The sequence below is a fragment of the Ursus americanus genome, chromosome 32 (genome assembly GCF_024610735.1).
Source record: "Ursus americanus isolate L20-20 chromosome 32, mUrsAme1.1.p, whole genome shotgun sequence".
NCBI lineage: Eukaryota > Metazoa > Chordata > Mammalia > Carnivora > Ursidae > Ursus > Ursus americanus.
Window position 1 is genome coordinate 23,575,604 of NC_142158.1, and position 15,915 is coordinate 23,591,518.

Sequence of the window (15,915 nt, forward strand, 5' to 3'; positions counted from 1 at the left end):
TGAGCTTAGGGTCTTCCTGCGCCATCTTCTCAGCTGACTTTCTGAAATAATTGTTGATAGGTAAGTATGTACTATTGCCATTCTGTTCATTGTTTTCTGGTTGCTTTGTAGACCTTTTTTTTCTTATTCTGTCCTTTTCTGTGTTTTGATGTTCTTTGTATTCGTATGCTTTGCCTTGCATATCATGTTTTTTGTGTGTAATTCATTTTTCCCTTATGGTTACCATGAAGCTTATATAAAATATTTTAAGCTTTCAAGGCTTCCTCTGAACTCAATGACTTACTGTCTATACTTAATAGGTCTCCTTTGGCGGAGATAGTTCTTTACCAGTGAGCTCAGTTTGGGTTTCTGGGTGTGTTTGTTGATTATGTCTTTGGCAGTTGTGGGGCCTGCTATTATGATCTTTTGTGGATGAGGCAAGTCTGAGGATGGGTTGGGGTCGTGTGCCCCTGCTGAGAACAATTGGATAGGACTGCTGACTTGGTTACCTACCCTAGTGAGGCATCTGTTGGATGGGCTCTGTTTGTTGCCTCAGGTCTCCGGTAAGGCTTCCTACATGGTCTGGATTTGGATCTATATTCAGCAATGGGTGGGGCTATGAATTAGCTTCTCTGCTCTGGCAGAGGGCAGAGAAGGACCTAGGAACTATACAGCTCATTATTTGGGGCCTGGATCAGGCCTGAGTATGCACTGAATTTGTTGATCAGGTAAGTCCACCGGTTTTGCTCTGCAGGTGGGGAAAGCCATGTGCTGCATTGTCTGTGAGTGTCATTTTACATAAGACTGTTGAATGGGCTACCCAGCTTCCTGTGTGGCCCAGGTAGTTTCCGTGGCTGGACAGGTTGAAACTGTATTCAGCCATGAGCGGGGCTCTGAATTAGATTCCTTGCCCCGAGTCCATAGTTCAGGCACAGCAGGAGAAGCAGCTCTAAAACCAGTAAAGCTCTTTGTTTTTTTGTCTTAATTCAAGCTGATTTGCAGGTTCCGTGGCTGAGTAGGGCACTGGCTCTGCCCTGTGGTCTATCAGCTCTTCCTAGCCTTCTCTTGGCTCATGTGCTACTGGCCTCGTAGCTTCCAGGTCTTGTCGCCAGCCCTTCTGTTCAGATGGGACTGGAAGGTACTTCATACTGAGTGGGGCTTTGAGTCAGTACCGTGCCTGGGCAGGGACCACCATGGTTCTAGGGCCAGCGGAATTCTTCATCTGAGTATGAGAATCAGGCAGATTTACACCCAGCCTGGTTCCCTTGCATAGTGTGCTGCCAACTTGTTCTGCAGGTGAGCGTAGCTGCTGTTTGGAAATACTGCTTGGGCACTGTGTGTGCTGGTTGTTGCAAGCCTGCCCCCCTTCTCTGTCATAGTCAAGATTCCCAGTGACTGGGCCCCACAGATTGTTCGGCAACCCCTGTGGTGTGAGATCAGAGTAGGGGCTCCCACAAATGACCCACAATATGGGGGAGGTGAGTTGAACCCTGTGGGGTTTTCTTTTTGCCCCGGAGAGACCAGTGGCTCGGGAAACCTCTCGTCTTGGTGCTGTGCTGACTGGAGGAGGGGCAATGCCGTCAGCGTGCAGCTCCTTCTCTTGCCCTTCTAATGTAGTCTGTCTTGGTCTCTGAAGTGCAGTGGGGTGCTTTAGCCTCACCCCATGTTCTAGGATTCTCTCTGTGATTTCGTATTCTTGAATAGTTGTTGTTCTTGTGAGGGGAAGTGAAGTCAGGACCAACCTGTCGCCATCTTGGTGACATCCTGTTCCCACTCTCGCAGATCTTTGACATGTCTTAGCAGATTGCGTGAAGCTGAAACTACAGATATTGTCGAGTTCTCTGAAAGTGTATATAGTATTGTAGTCTGGATTTTGTGAAACAATTTTTAAGTTTGAACATCCTGATTTTTAAATTTGAATATTTTCATTTCAACTATTTGAAACTATTTAGTTTCTGAATCCCAAGGTTCTGATTTCTGTTTACTGTGATAGGATTATTTAGCAAAACATGCCAAGTGGATGAGTTAATCTTCTTCTGAAGTTCTCATAGAAACATGAAAACAAATATGATTTTTAAAAACTTTATGTAAAAAAATCTTCATACAATGGTCTTCCTTTATTATGACCACCTTTGAAGAGAATCAGCACGTGGTACAGTGCTTTTATACTCTGCACACATCTCATATATGTGCTTTATATTCATCAGGAAAAATTTTAATCTCCATTTAAAGAATGCAGTTTTTGTTTGGCAAAATGTAGTAAGAATCGTTGAGACTATAAACTTAAATAATACTAACAGCTGCATCACACTTTTAAAATGGAGGATGAAGTTGTAGGTTACTTGTGCTATTTTTCTGTTTTCCTAACACAATAGTAAATTGTATTGGTAATTCTCCATTAGTACTTTATTGCTGGCTTCCATAAAAACAGAGTTAGAAAGTGGAAGCCAGTAGAAATATAAAATGGAAGCCAGGTCATGTTAAAGGTGTACTGGAACTTCAATATCAAAGTAAAATATGCATAAAAATCATGATCGTCCTTGAGAAATATATTAAAAACAAGTATTTTTTTACCAGTTAAATCATGTGTTCTATCATAGCCACATGAAAAACCTGGCAATATAGAGTAAGTTAACAAGTCCGAGTACACAAAAAAATTTAAATCGGATTTTCTCTTTTTCTTGTAGATTTTGTTTGACAGGAAAGTTTATTTAGACAGTTGTAAGATGTTGCTTATTAGGTGACGCTATCAACCTTTCCTTAGAAAACCTAATATTGGTAATAATTAGCATAGAGAAAGAATGCTTCTTGATTTTAACATTTTGTATATGATGTTTGGGGATACACATTTTTTCTTTTCTTTTCTTTTCTTTTCTTTTTAAAGATTTTATTTATTTATTCGACAGAGCTAGAGACAGCCAGCGAGAGAGGGAACACAAGCAGGGGGAGTGGGAGAGGAAGAAGCAGGCTCATAGCGGAGGAGCCCGATGTGGGGCTCGATCCCATAACGCCGGGATCACGCCCTGAGCTGAAGGCAGACGCTTAACCGCTGTGCCACCCAGGCGCCCCCACATTTTTTCTTTTAAAAGTTCATTCTGTAACACTCCACAAAGCATGTAGCATACACATAGCAATTACTTCTGAGACTGAGAGAATAAATTATCAGTTTCCTGTAATTAGTATTTCGAGGGGGGAGAAAACTCATTTGCAAAATCTCCAGTTAGAATAGCAACTATGGATGGATTTTTAAGTAGAAGTTTTTCAGAACTACTGTTTTATAACAAAACATGTATTTTATAGAGTAGTAAAGATGTAGTAATTGAAATGTCTTTCTAAGGTAGTTTCTAATACATGAAATCTTTATTGTAACTCCCATCATTTAAATGTACTGTTTCTTTAAACTGTGCTGAAGTCTGCTGCTCTGAGGGGTAAGAATCCTGGATTCAGAGTTTGAAGAGCCACGTGGAAATATCTGGTTCTTCTAACAATGTCCTGTTCAGCAACCCATACAACCTCATTGGTTCTGTTGCTGGAGTTGTAAATTGTATGACATGGACGATCCCTTCGGCTCTGAAATTCCAGAAGTCTTTGAGTCTGCAATGTAACACTGACTTTCAGAGTCTGTCATTGGAATGAGATGTTGACATTTTGGACAGTGATCTCTAGCCAAAGTTATTAGAATGGGAGAAGCTTTTTCTCACACCCTAATCTCCTTCTGCCAGATTTTACTTTTTCTTTCCTTTTGCCTTCCTACTTAAAAAATGAAGTTGAAAATGTTTGTAAAGGACATACCATGCATTTTTCTTTTGTCTATTTCTGTATTCTCCAGTGAAGAGGGTCTCGAAGTCATAAATCAGCATTTCCGTGACCCATTACCCTTTACTTCATTCAGTCGTAATGCCATCCTGGGTGCTGATGGGCAGTGGACTTCCCGGTGTTGCTTAAGAGCTTTATGCTTCTTTGAAGCAACTTTCATTTCTGCCCTGGGGCATGTTTATTTCTGCGACTTCGAGACAGGCCATTTTCGTCTTGGTGACTAGGATTGCTGGAGAAAAAAAGCAGCTCGAGAGGATTTAATGTAAGGTGAGAACATTACCCGGAGCAGGGACTCTCAAGCATGTTTGCGGAGAAAGAAATGGTAGCTGAGAGGGGCTCCTAGCCAGAGAGGGAGTGGGCAGGGTGGTTTATCAGAACTTAGGGAAACTGAGGCTTGCGGGGTCTGCCATGTGGCCCTTCACCTAGACTCACTGCCATAGGGGCCAGTGTTGCAGCCTGATAAGGACCCTGTACTCAGGTATCCTGGGTTGGGGAAGCAGCCGCTGATCCCTAGGTGTTGAAGCTTAGACTTACCCAGGATCCTGTGGGGTTCCTGGCACACTGTTTATGCTTTCTCCGTCTTCCCTCATGTTCAGGAAATTGTATCAGGATGCAAGTGAGTGATTTAATAGGAATGACCTTGAATCTACTTTAATTTATATATTTAAAAAATTATTCGCAAATTTGATTATCATCATCAGTGCAATTATTTCTGACCTACTTCTTAGCCCTCCAGAGCTGAAAAAATAAATGAGATCTGACTTTAACTTCCAGTGTTTGAAAGTTCTGAAAATCTCCTTTCCTCCTTGCTTTTGAAAAACGTCATTAGTGCTATAGATCTTGATAGGATTACAATTGCATTAATTATAGTAGCAACTGTAATTAACTTCTGTCTAGCTCTTTGTAACTCACCCTTTCTGTATACATTAATTCATTTGTGCTCCACAGGAACCCTGGTCTTACTGATTACACAGCGAGGCAGCAGTGTGGTATAATTTGAAACCTAGTTCTCTAATCTTGTGTTCTTTACTTTTGTTAAGCTGCTTACCTTGACTGGAGGGGAGCGAGAAAGTGAGGCCTGTTCATTCTTTCCTTTCCTCATGCCTGTTGTTGAATGTCACTGCTCCCCCATTTCTAGTTCCCTTTCACGTCCTGGCTTACACATTTCCTTCCTTCACATTTCTTGTTTCCTCTGTGATCTGTTTTTCCCCTCTCCTCCCTCAGTTTTACTAGCCATCCCCATTTTGTGCCAAAGTAATTTTTTGTGAAGAGTCAGTAAAGATTTGTTTCATTTAAAAAAAGAGAAATTGTGACTAGAATATTTGAGTCTTACCTCACTGTAAAGGTGCTTAATTTAGGAAATGAGAGAATGAAAGTCTACCTTGACTGTAAGCAACCAATAAAAAGCCAATTTAACCAATAAAAAGCTAAAGAAAAGTTTTTACAGAGAAAATTCTCTTGGGTGTGTGTGTATTAGGGGTAATTTTTGAAGGTTTATTTGAAATGCACTTTATATAGTTTTTATTCTCAAATGGGTAAGTCAGGAAAATCCTTCCATATTTTTAAGGATATGGACTATGTTTTCTATCTCAGTTTTGTATTTAGGCTAGATAAATAATGAAGCTGTAGGGAGGGGAATTTTGATGTAGATAACTTTTGGTCTTTAGCATTTCATAATGAACATTAGTTGTAATTTCTCAGAATTAAGTTTTAAAAATAATGTTTGATCACTCTTTAGATTAGAATTAAGAATGTGTCTCAAACTCACATAATTTCTATTTCATAAACCATATTTAGAAATATTGTCAATTTTGAAGGTGTGGTTTTTCACAGTAGGGCTCCTTCATGCCAAGTCTTAATAAATCTTTTCAGTGAAATCTGGTTTTCGCGATAGGCTCTTAACTAGATTGGTTTTAAGAAGTGGAAAATGAGCAACAAGCAGGAATTCCAGCAAAGAATTCTGCTTGCTGTGTTAGTAGTATTGTGTCCAAATGTACTGTGAAATACATATAATCATGTATTTAAATTGTATCCGGCTCGCCCAGTAGGGTCAGCTCTCCGTGAAGCCTTCCGTGATCTTTCCCGGGAGAGTTGACCCCTCTCTCACGGTGTCCCACCGCTCCTAGAAACACTGATCAGACCATCTCTGACACTTCATTCCAGTTATGGGGAAGGTATATTTTGGAAGTCTTTATGTTGTGTTTCAATATTGATAAAATAAGATTTCATACATCTTTTTTAAAGCTCATCTATACTACCATGGAACTTTTGTTTCTGTTATGCATATATATTACTGTATTATGTTATGATATAAAATGCATATCTTTGTTTTCCTTACATTTCTACGCTTACCCTATTGTCATTTTATAGAAAGGCAGTGATAACACCTATCCCAAGGGGTTGAGGACTAAGAGAGTGTGAATTTCAAGCTAGTAAGTAAGCTCCGGGTGCCCCGTTTCCTACCTCCTCCCATATTGCCTTCACACAGCCACAGTACAAGTGTGTTCAGCTCATGATGAGAGAGGAAATGAAGTGCAGACGAGGTATGTTTCAAGGTCCGTAGATGGGACACCTCTCCAACTTCCTCCCCTTCCTGTCTCTCTTCTGTCACCCTTCATGCGTGCTTGAGTTGAGTAATAACAGGAGGAAACTTGAAATTTTCATTCGTGATTGAAAGTGGGAATTTGAACTTCAGTTTTTGAAAGTTCAGTTTGTGAAAGTTCATAAGGAGCTTGTGGCTTACAGGTTCCTTATGTCTGTATTTTAATGTTCTCGTTTCCTAGCAGCCTGAATGCCATGTATTGTAAGGTCTATTATTTCTGCTTTCATCACCTGGTGCAGTAATTTTCTGAATGTAGGTTTGAGCATGAGCCGTGATTAAGTTCTGTGTCTCGGGCATGGATGCCCTACATACCGAAACTGAAGCAGACATTGCTTTATTGCTGTAAACACTAAAGCCTTGGAGCTATTTTGCAAATTCAGAAGAGCCTATTATAGCAAGACAGCCAGTGACCTAAGGAGTTCTTTTAAGGGTCCTGCTAATGTGGAGTTATTGACATGTGACTGCCTTTAACTCTTGAGCGTTTTGACGTACACTTAATTTACACTTGGAAAAATAAATTGGCACCACAGAAATCTCCCACTGTCATAAAAGGTACATCCGCTTGTAAAAGATGTAATTAAAACACAAAATTCAGGGCTTATGGTAACTTGCTCCCAGAAGGTGTCTCCTTTAGGGTAAGAAGACATTTTACTTACCTGGACTGCTTGTTATGTGTGTCTTTTATTTAATGTGATGACCTTAAACGGATAGTCATTACCAGTTGTGCCAGCAATGCTGGGCAAATGGAAGAAAATGTTGTCTTAAATGTTCCATTGCAGTGAATGCTTTCATCTGTCTTCATAGTTTAGGATCATATGTAAATTTCACATCCTTACGATTGTAACGTAGGTACTCTTTTTGTGCACCAAGAGTTTTGATATTAAACGATCCTCAAACTGCTAGGGATTTGGACTTTGTCTTCCGACCTTATCTTAGCTTCCTCTCCAGCCCAGCTGCCCATCAGGTAAGGTGTCGGCTTCCATCATGCTTCGTTCACCTCTGGAGATCCATGTCAGTGACGTCAGCACCTCAGTCAGGCTCTCCCCCCCGACACTTGGATTCACGCTTCTAATTCTGTCTCTTTGGGCGGTTGAGTCTTACCGTTCTTTCCTTATTTTAACATCTTTTCCTAGGTGTCATTGTTCTAGTCCACATTGAAAGTCTTCATACTTGTTTGAAATCTTAAAAGCTGAAATTGGTGCTTGAATTGGAACAATTTTGTGTGTTTGAGTCCATTCTGGCCCTTCATGTGAAGTTTTCCAGCTTTAACTTGTGCCAAAGCTGCTACTTCCACTTAATCCACCTTCCTAGCTTTACTTAGCTTTCTCCTTTTAAAATGAAATTGTTACAAGGGAAGCTCACACTTGAGTGTGACTATCAGAGAATTCTTTCTTGCTTGAGAGGAATGTCTCAATGCCGCCTATGAGGAATGACATTGGATTGAGCAGAGACACATTTTTGGCCACATTTTTGGTTTTCTTTGTAATTAAGCAGTTAAAAGTGCCTGTGGAGGCTATGTCATGTAATAACTCCAAACATTTTGTAGAAGAACAGATTAAATTGAGCATTCCTGGGGCGCCTGGGTGGCTCAGGCAGTGAAGCATCTGATCCTGAGGTCCTGGGATCAAGTCCTGCATCAGGCTCCAAGCTCTGTGGGGATCCTCCTTCTCCCTCTGCCTGCTGCTCCCCCTGCTTGTGCACGCTCTCTCTCTCTCTCTCTCATGAATAAATAAAATCTTTTTTTTTTTTTTTTTAAAGATTTTATTTATGTATTTGACAGAGATAGAGACAGCCAGTGAGAGAGGGAACACAAGCAGGGGGAGTGGGAGAGGAAGAAGCAGGCTCATAGCAGAGGAGCCTGATGTGGGGCTCGATCCCGGAACTCCAGGATTACGCCCTGAGCCGAAGGCAGACGCTTTAACCGCTGCGCCACCCAGGCGCCCCAATAAAATCTTAAAAAAATAAATAAATTGAGCATTCCTTTCTAATATTCTTAAGTAATATTCAAATTGATGTGACTACATTTACTTAAGTGAGAATTGGTGTCTACAGTACATTTATCCTTTTTTCTTTTTCCTTGAATTTTCTGCCAGTCCCCTACCCTCCACCCATTGCATCTTGTTGGGTTGCTTCACGAGGAAGTTTTCCAGTAGCCAGACCCAGAGTTTGGGGTTCAGACAGGCCTGTTGACTGGGTAGCTAATAGGACTGAGCTTGTGTGCAGTGAGAGCAGTTAGTAAGATACCAAGAAAACTTGGCATGAAACCTCGCTGGTGGTGGTGGAAGGTGGGTGGTCACATATGAAGGAAACAATGGCCTTTGAAATTAGGTGCGATGAATAAAGTATTGAAGCAAAATATGACTGTTTAACGAGTGTTTAGAGAACAGGAAAAATTAAAGACAGGAAAATAAATAACCAGAGTCCAAGTCACCGGATCACTGGTACTTCTGTGATGTGTGACGATATTCGAAAGCTAATTTGTACAACCCACTTTAGCTGTGAGAATCAGAGGAGGGAAGGTTGGTTTGTGAGTTGAAACATAATTTAATTAATAAATACGTATTTTGTAGGTAATCCCGTTTCTATCACTCAGTTGACATATGTGCTTATATTCCAGAGGCTGATTCTTTTCTGTTTGTGAATGACCGCTGTAATTGTCTTCCAGACATGTTGACAGACTGTCTTTCTAGGAGACATGGGTGGAATGTTTCCCCTTGATTTCAGTAATGTTCCCACTGTGGGATTTGGAAAAGAGATTTTGCTCTCAAAGATCCATAAACAGCATTAATATTGATTCAGCTAATTTAGCGGTTATTGTACAAAACAGGCCCATTTTTTACCCCACAGTTTTTTTTCAGTATTATGCATTTACAAATATGCATATAATAGTGGATTATATTTAAAAATTAGTTTCTGGTTCAAAATTTTGTAATACATAATAATTTTAGCTCATAAAATGGTTTAGTAACATTCTTTAGTGGATTGGATCAAATGTAAAAACCAGCACAGAATCAAGGTTTTGTAGCTGATTGAAAAATAACTGCTGAAAGCCTCAGGCTTAAAATTAAATTTGGTTTTAACAGGGCTGAATTTTATGTGACATTGGTAAGTAATAACTTAGGGAGATGTTTATTAAAGATGGTTAATAAACCTACCAAGACACATTTGACCATTATTTATAGAAGATGAAACGTAGATTTACATTTAAAATGGAAAAGATAAAAGATCTCAGAAATACTAAGTTTGAGTGTGTCCCATTCTGCATATGAAGGCAATCTGCTTTTTTTTTAAAAATATTCATATTAAAATTGCTTATCTCTGTTTTAATCGCTGTGCATCTTTATCACCATCTCCTCGGTGGTCTCCTGTTATTATCAGCTGATCTGGTCGCACTGAGCATCATTCTTCCCATCTGTTCCTATTAATACTTCCTCCTTTAATTTCTTCCTCAGTGTGATTGAAATGATGTCAAAACTGGTATTTTCTCTCCATTTTTCTTTCAGACTCTGTTGTCCTGATTTCTACCCCCCTCCTTTCTCTTCAATCTAGCCACGAAGGGTGATGAAATTCACAGTAGTCACAAAATAAATCAGTATTCATGGAGCTGCATGGTTTCCCCATTGCGGTGCGAGGCATCAGTGGCCAGAAGGGATCAAACAAAGAAGCAGTGTGTGAGTGTATAATCGTGCTCCTTGCTTCATGGTCCCTTCGTAAGGATGGCATGTTCATTTGCAGCACAAATTGCTCCAGAAATTTCCTTTTTTACTTTTCACATCTTTATTCCTTGAGCATGTTTCCCTGTTCCAGAGTCCTTGTTCCTCTCCTTTTCTTCCCAAAGACATCTCCTCATTCTCATTCTTTAGCCTGTCAAATTTCAGTTCATTTTAGATGGTTACAGTATTGATAACTGCACATAGAAGAGGTAATGATTTGCAGTGTATGTTTTTATTCTGTGGTCTGTACATTTAAGGAATTAATTTGAAACAGAAGTTCTGTTGGCAAAAGGATTCTTAAAAGAGTTGGTTTATAGCAAATAAAAGTTTTATTCCTGTAGTCCATTAAAAAAAAAACTGTTCTGTGGTTGAATTTTCTTCATCTTTGGCTAGATATAATGAGGGACTTTTATGTTATTTCCTACTTTGTCTTCAGCGTACTATATTTTTCAATTAAAAAAAAACAGACTATTGTTAGTTCTCCTGCTCTTTAATGAATCATTGGATTGGAAAATAACTCATTATATCATCAGGCAGAGATATGTTCCTTTATTTGCATGTAGATAGTGAAGATGAATAATTTATCAAATGTTATTAGTGCAGGCTGCGTATTACTGAAATCTCAGCAGGATATAATGAAATTTGCCTCATGCTCGTGTGAAGATAGCATGCCTTTGCATAGTCATTATTGAACTTTTGGCATCTCTCAGAGAACTATTATGTTAGCACGCCAGTCTTGCTCACCTCTTCATTAACTGGACTTTTGATTGAAGAGTTGAACTTATCTTGAAGATCTGTGAAATCTGGTGTGCCAAATGCCTGCTTGACTCTAGCTGTGTTTCTACAGCAGAGCAAGAATTTTTAGAATGAATGAAGGACTTAATGTTTCTTATTAAAGTGATTAGTGCAAATACGCTATGACTGATGGTTTTATTACTTCTGGTCATGAAAAGCTGTCTGTACGAGAGACATGGAAGCAGTACATCTTTCTGAAACGACGGATGATGAAACATGTATATAATTGCCTTAGAATCTTACACTTGTACCAGTTACGTATTGATGTTATTTTAAATAATTGCTTTGAAAAAGTTGGCTTTGATTTGCTTATGGCATGATTGTGTAAGGATCTCCTCATGAGCAGCAGTAAAGCTGGACAGTCAAAAACAAGCAACCCATGCACCCTGAAAATTGACTAAAGATATTCAGCAAACTGAGAAGTGTTTATTCGTGAAAACAACTGAACTTTGGGTGAGAACAGCCTGAGTCTCTGCCGTCTGCACCTGAGCCTACTCCCATCCTCCTTCGTCAGATCTGTGGGCAGGGTTGTTCAACCAGGGCAGAGCAGGCTGTGAAAACTGGGGGCTTTGCTGCGCCTCCCAAGACAGCCTGGTTGATTTGAAGAACTGTCCGTTAAAGCGGAGATTTTGATGGCAAGTGTCAGGGAGGGTCTGTGGCTCTACCTGGTTGAGACTGTGGGACTGTTTGGTGTGAAGAGTGGACAAGCGGACTAGCCAGGGATTGAACACGGACTTCTTAAAGGTGAGGCAGTGATAGGAGGCCTGCTAAGTCTCCACAGACCATTAGTTGACTGGAGGTTCTGCACGTGCACAGCAGAGACTGGAGTGGGCCCAAGCCACCCACACTCACCTACCTGCTGGAGCCTGCGTGCATTTCCTGGGCAGGTGGGCAGGACTCGAAAATGGCCCTAACTCTGAGTGACCTCACTGGCTCATAACACAGTTCCATTGGCAGATAGAAATCTTACTGGCTCATGGTGTTTGAACAAACATGTGACCAGTCTTTCCTAAATAAAAAACTATGCAAACGCAGAGTTGACCCCTAGGAAGTCATGCTTGGTGGTGGGGGGTGGGGATGAAGAGCTAAGAAGGGACATCAACAACCTTTCATTGTAGAGAGACAGACTTCATGGATGTAGTCCAGGTAAGCTAGTAAAGAAAAACAACAGTCCTTGGTGGGGCAGCAATCTGAACTGAGAGTTGCTACAATATATTATCTACAGTGTTCTATATTGAGCAAAATGTTATGATACATGCAAAGAAACCAAGTATCCCCATATGCAGGAAGAGAAACAAACCAATCAGTACAGATTGTCTTTGACCAAAATGTTGGAGTTAGCAAAGACTCCCAAGTACTAAATAAAACCATGTAAAAAGCCTTTAAGGAAAGGATGATGGCAGTGACTTGTACAGAATCACAAAAAGATAGAAATGATAAAAAAAGAGCCAAGGGGACATCTATAGTTGAAAAGTACAGTAAGTGAAATTAAATGTTCATTCAAGGGGCTCAATTGCAGATTTGAGATGGCAAATAAAAAAAACTCAGTAAATTTGAGGGTAGATCAATAGAAATGATCCACTCTGAATAACAAGAAAAATCAGCAAGGACTCAGAGACCTGTGGGACAGCATCCAACACACCAGCAAGTGTGTCATGGAGCCACAGAAGAAGATCCAGAAAAAGTGCCCCCCCCCCATTTTTTAAAAAAAAAGTTCTGTATGAAAACTTCCCAAACTTGATAAAAAAAAAAACAAAAACAAAACACATTACTTTATAGAGCCAAAAAGCCACATGAATCGCATGTAGGAAAATCACAGAGATCCACACTTAGAGAAAATCTGGAAAGCGTAAGAAAAAAGTGACACATTATGTACAAGGGGAACATCATTAAGATCGATAACTGACTTATCAGAAGCAACAGAGTCAAAGGTAGTGACCTTTGACAGTTGACATGGTTTTTGAACTGTGCGGTCCCCTTCTCCATGGATTTGTTTTCAATCCAGTGCTGTAAGTGTTATTTTCCTCATGCTTTTCATAACTTTTTCTTTAGCTTATTTTATTGTAAGAATATGTAATACATATGACATTTAAAATAATTGTTAATCAACTGTGTATGTTATTGGTAAACGGTGTAAGCCATTAGTAGGTAAGTTTTTGGGGCGTCAAAAAAGTTATACATGGATTTTCAACTGTATGGGGTTTGGTGGAGCTCACTTCTGTTTAAGGATCAACTGTATTCAGTGCTCAAAGAAAACTGTCAACTAATAATTCTATATCCAGCAAAGGTATCTTTCACAAATTAAACAAAATAAAGACTCTCCCAGATAAGCAAACGCTCTGTTGCTAGCAGATTTCCTCTATAAGAAATAGTACAGAAAGTTCTTCAGGCAGGAAGGAAGTAGTATCAAATGATAAGTTGAATTCTCAGGAGGGAATGAGTGTTAGAAATGGTTAAATATATGGGTAAATATGAAGTCATCTGTAAATGTATGTTTTTCCTCTTTTTAAAAACTATATAGTTGTGGGGCGCCTGGGTGGCTCGGTCAGTTAAAAGTCTAACTCTTGATGTCGGCTCAGGTCATGAGGGTTGTGAGATCGAGCCCCATGTTGGGCTCTGTGCTGGTTGTGGAGCCTGGTTAAGATTCTGTCTCTCCCTCTGCCTCCCCCCCACCAAACAACAACAACTATACAGTTGTATAGAACAATAATTATGGCACTATCTTTTTGGAGTTTATGCAGCTGTCTGTTAATATGTGTGACAACAATAGCACAAAGAGGGAGGAGGGAAAAGAAATGGCACTTGGACAATTGTATATCCATATGCAAAAAATGAACTTAGACCCTTATACACAAAAAGTAACAAAACGGATCCTAGATCTAAAGATAAAACCTAAAACAGCGAGACTTCGAGAAGAAAATACAGGAGAAATCTCTTTGCTCTTGGGCTAGGCAAAGAGCTCTTAGCTAGAAGAGCAAAAGCATGAGCTATAAAAGAAATAAATTGAGAAGGTGCACTTCATTAAATTGAAAAACATTTACTTTTAAAAAGATACCATCATGAAAGTGAAACTATAAGCTGCAGACTGCGAGAAAATATTTACAGATCACATACCTGAAAAAGATTGTGTAAGCAGAATTAAGAATTCTTATAACTCTGTTATAAGGCAGTTACTCCAGTTAAAATACTGGGAGACTCCTAGAGTAGACATTTATATTAGTGAGGGTTCTCCAGAGAAACAGCTAGTAGGGTGTGTGTGTGTGTGTGTGTGTGTGTGTGTTGAAAAGAAATGTATGATAAGGAATTGGTGCACACCATTATGGAGGCATTATGGGGATTGAGAATTCCCAAGACTGTAGTCCACGAGCTAAAGATCAAAGAGAGCTGATGTGTCCATCCAGTCCAAGTCCAAAGGCCCGAGAATCAGTAGAGCTGGTGGTGTAAGTTTCAGTCTGCAATTGGGCAGAAAGAAGACGCAGGAAGAGCCTGTATTTCGGTCAGAATCGAAGGCTGGAAAAAGCAGTGACGTGGCTCCTCAGTCCAGCAGAAGTTGTTCTCTCTTACCGTTTTTGTTCTATTCAGGTCTTTGATTGATTGGATAAGGCCCACTAGTGTCAGTCAGTCTCCTGATTCAAATGTCAGTCTTACCCAAGAACACCATTGCAGAAACACCCAAGATAAAGTGTGGTTGAATGTCTGAGCACCCTGTGGCGTAGTCAAATTGACACACAAAAATTAACGATCACAACATTTTACCAAACAAGGCATGCAGTTGGCTAATAAACACATAGAAAGGTGCTCAGCATCATTAGTCATTATGGAAATGCATATTCATTCAAACCACACTAGAATGGCTATTATCAAAAAAGTCACAACATGAGGTCTTTGTTGACATTGTGGGGGAACTCAAACCCTCATACGTTGCTGCTAGGATATAAAATGGTACCATCACTTTGGAAAACAGCTGTTTCTTACAAAGTTAAATATAAATTGACCCTAGGATCAGCAGTTCCATTCCTAGGAGTATGTCCAAGAGAAATGAAAACGTATGTCCACATGAAGACTTGAATTCATAGAAGCATTACTCTAATAGGCATTAATTGGAAACAATCCAAAGGTTTACCAGCCGGTAACAGATGAACAGAATGTGATGTATTTTGGAATGGGAGCAAGGGTGGACTGTAAATAAGTTTGAGGGAATTTTTAGGGGGTGATGGAAATGTTCTAAAACTGGGTTGTTGTGATGATTGTACAACTGCATGTGTTTACTTAAAATCATTAAATTGGGGGCGCCTGGGTGGCTCAGTTGGTTAAGCATCTGCCTTCGGCTCAGGTTATGATCCCAGGGTCCTAGGATCAAGCCCCGGGTCGGGCTCCCTGCTTAGTGGAGAGCCTGCTTCTCCCCCTCCCTCTGCTGTTCCCCCTGCTTGTGCTCTCTCTCTCTCTCTGTCAAAGAAATAAGTCTTTAAAAAAAAATCATTAAATCGTATACTCACAAGGAGTGAATTTTACAGAATGTACCTCAGTAAAGTTATAAAAAAGTACTATGTATATAATGAACAAAGGACAAAGTAAACATGGAAAAAATAATAATTGGAAATCTGAAGGTATGGGAAGTCTTAGTACTGTTTTGCATATTTTCTACCATTGCAATTAATTCATAATTTCAAAGTTACAAAACTTTTTATGGCTCTTGGAAATAGTCTGATTTTCTTTTGTAATATTTTTAAAAAATGTTTAAAAGCTTTTGTTTTTAAAAATCCGACCCTAAAGTGTCGTCTTATCTCAGCTTTTTAATTCTTTATTTCTTTGATTTGCTGTTTGCTTTGAGCAGATAGTCTGCTTTTGCTTTTTTTTTTTTAATCTGCCAACAGTGAGTTGGCTGGCAGGCCCAGTGCCCAAGTGAACCCTTCCTGCTTCATATATGTATCTGGTCAATGCTTGAGAGCAAGCATACCTTATGGAATGACGTTCTGAGGATATTTCTGTTTCTGTCATCTGTGGAGTAGA

At 39.8% G+C, this 15,915-nt stretch overlaps 1 protein-coding gene across 5 annotated transcripts in view; it reads left to right on the forward strand.

Annotated features, from left to right (window-relative positions):
* Window positions 1-15,915, forward strand: part of CDKAL1 (CDKAL1 threonylcarbamoyladenosine tRNA methylthiotransferase) — a 673,848-nt gene that overhangs the window by 202,409 nt on the left and 455,524 nt on the right. The gene's annotated exons all lie outside the window — the stretch shown is intronic.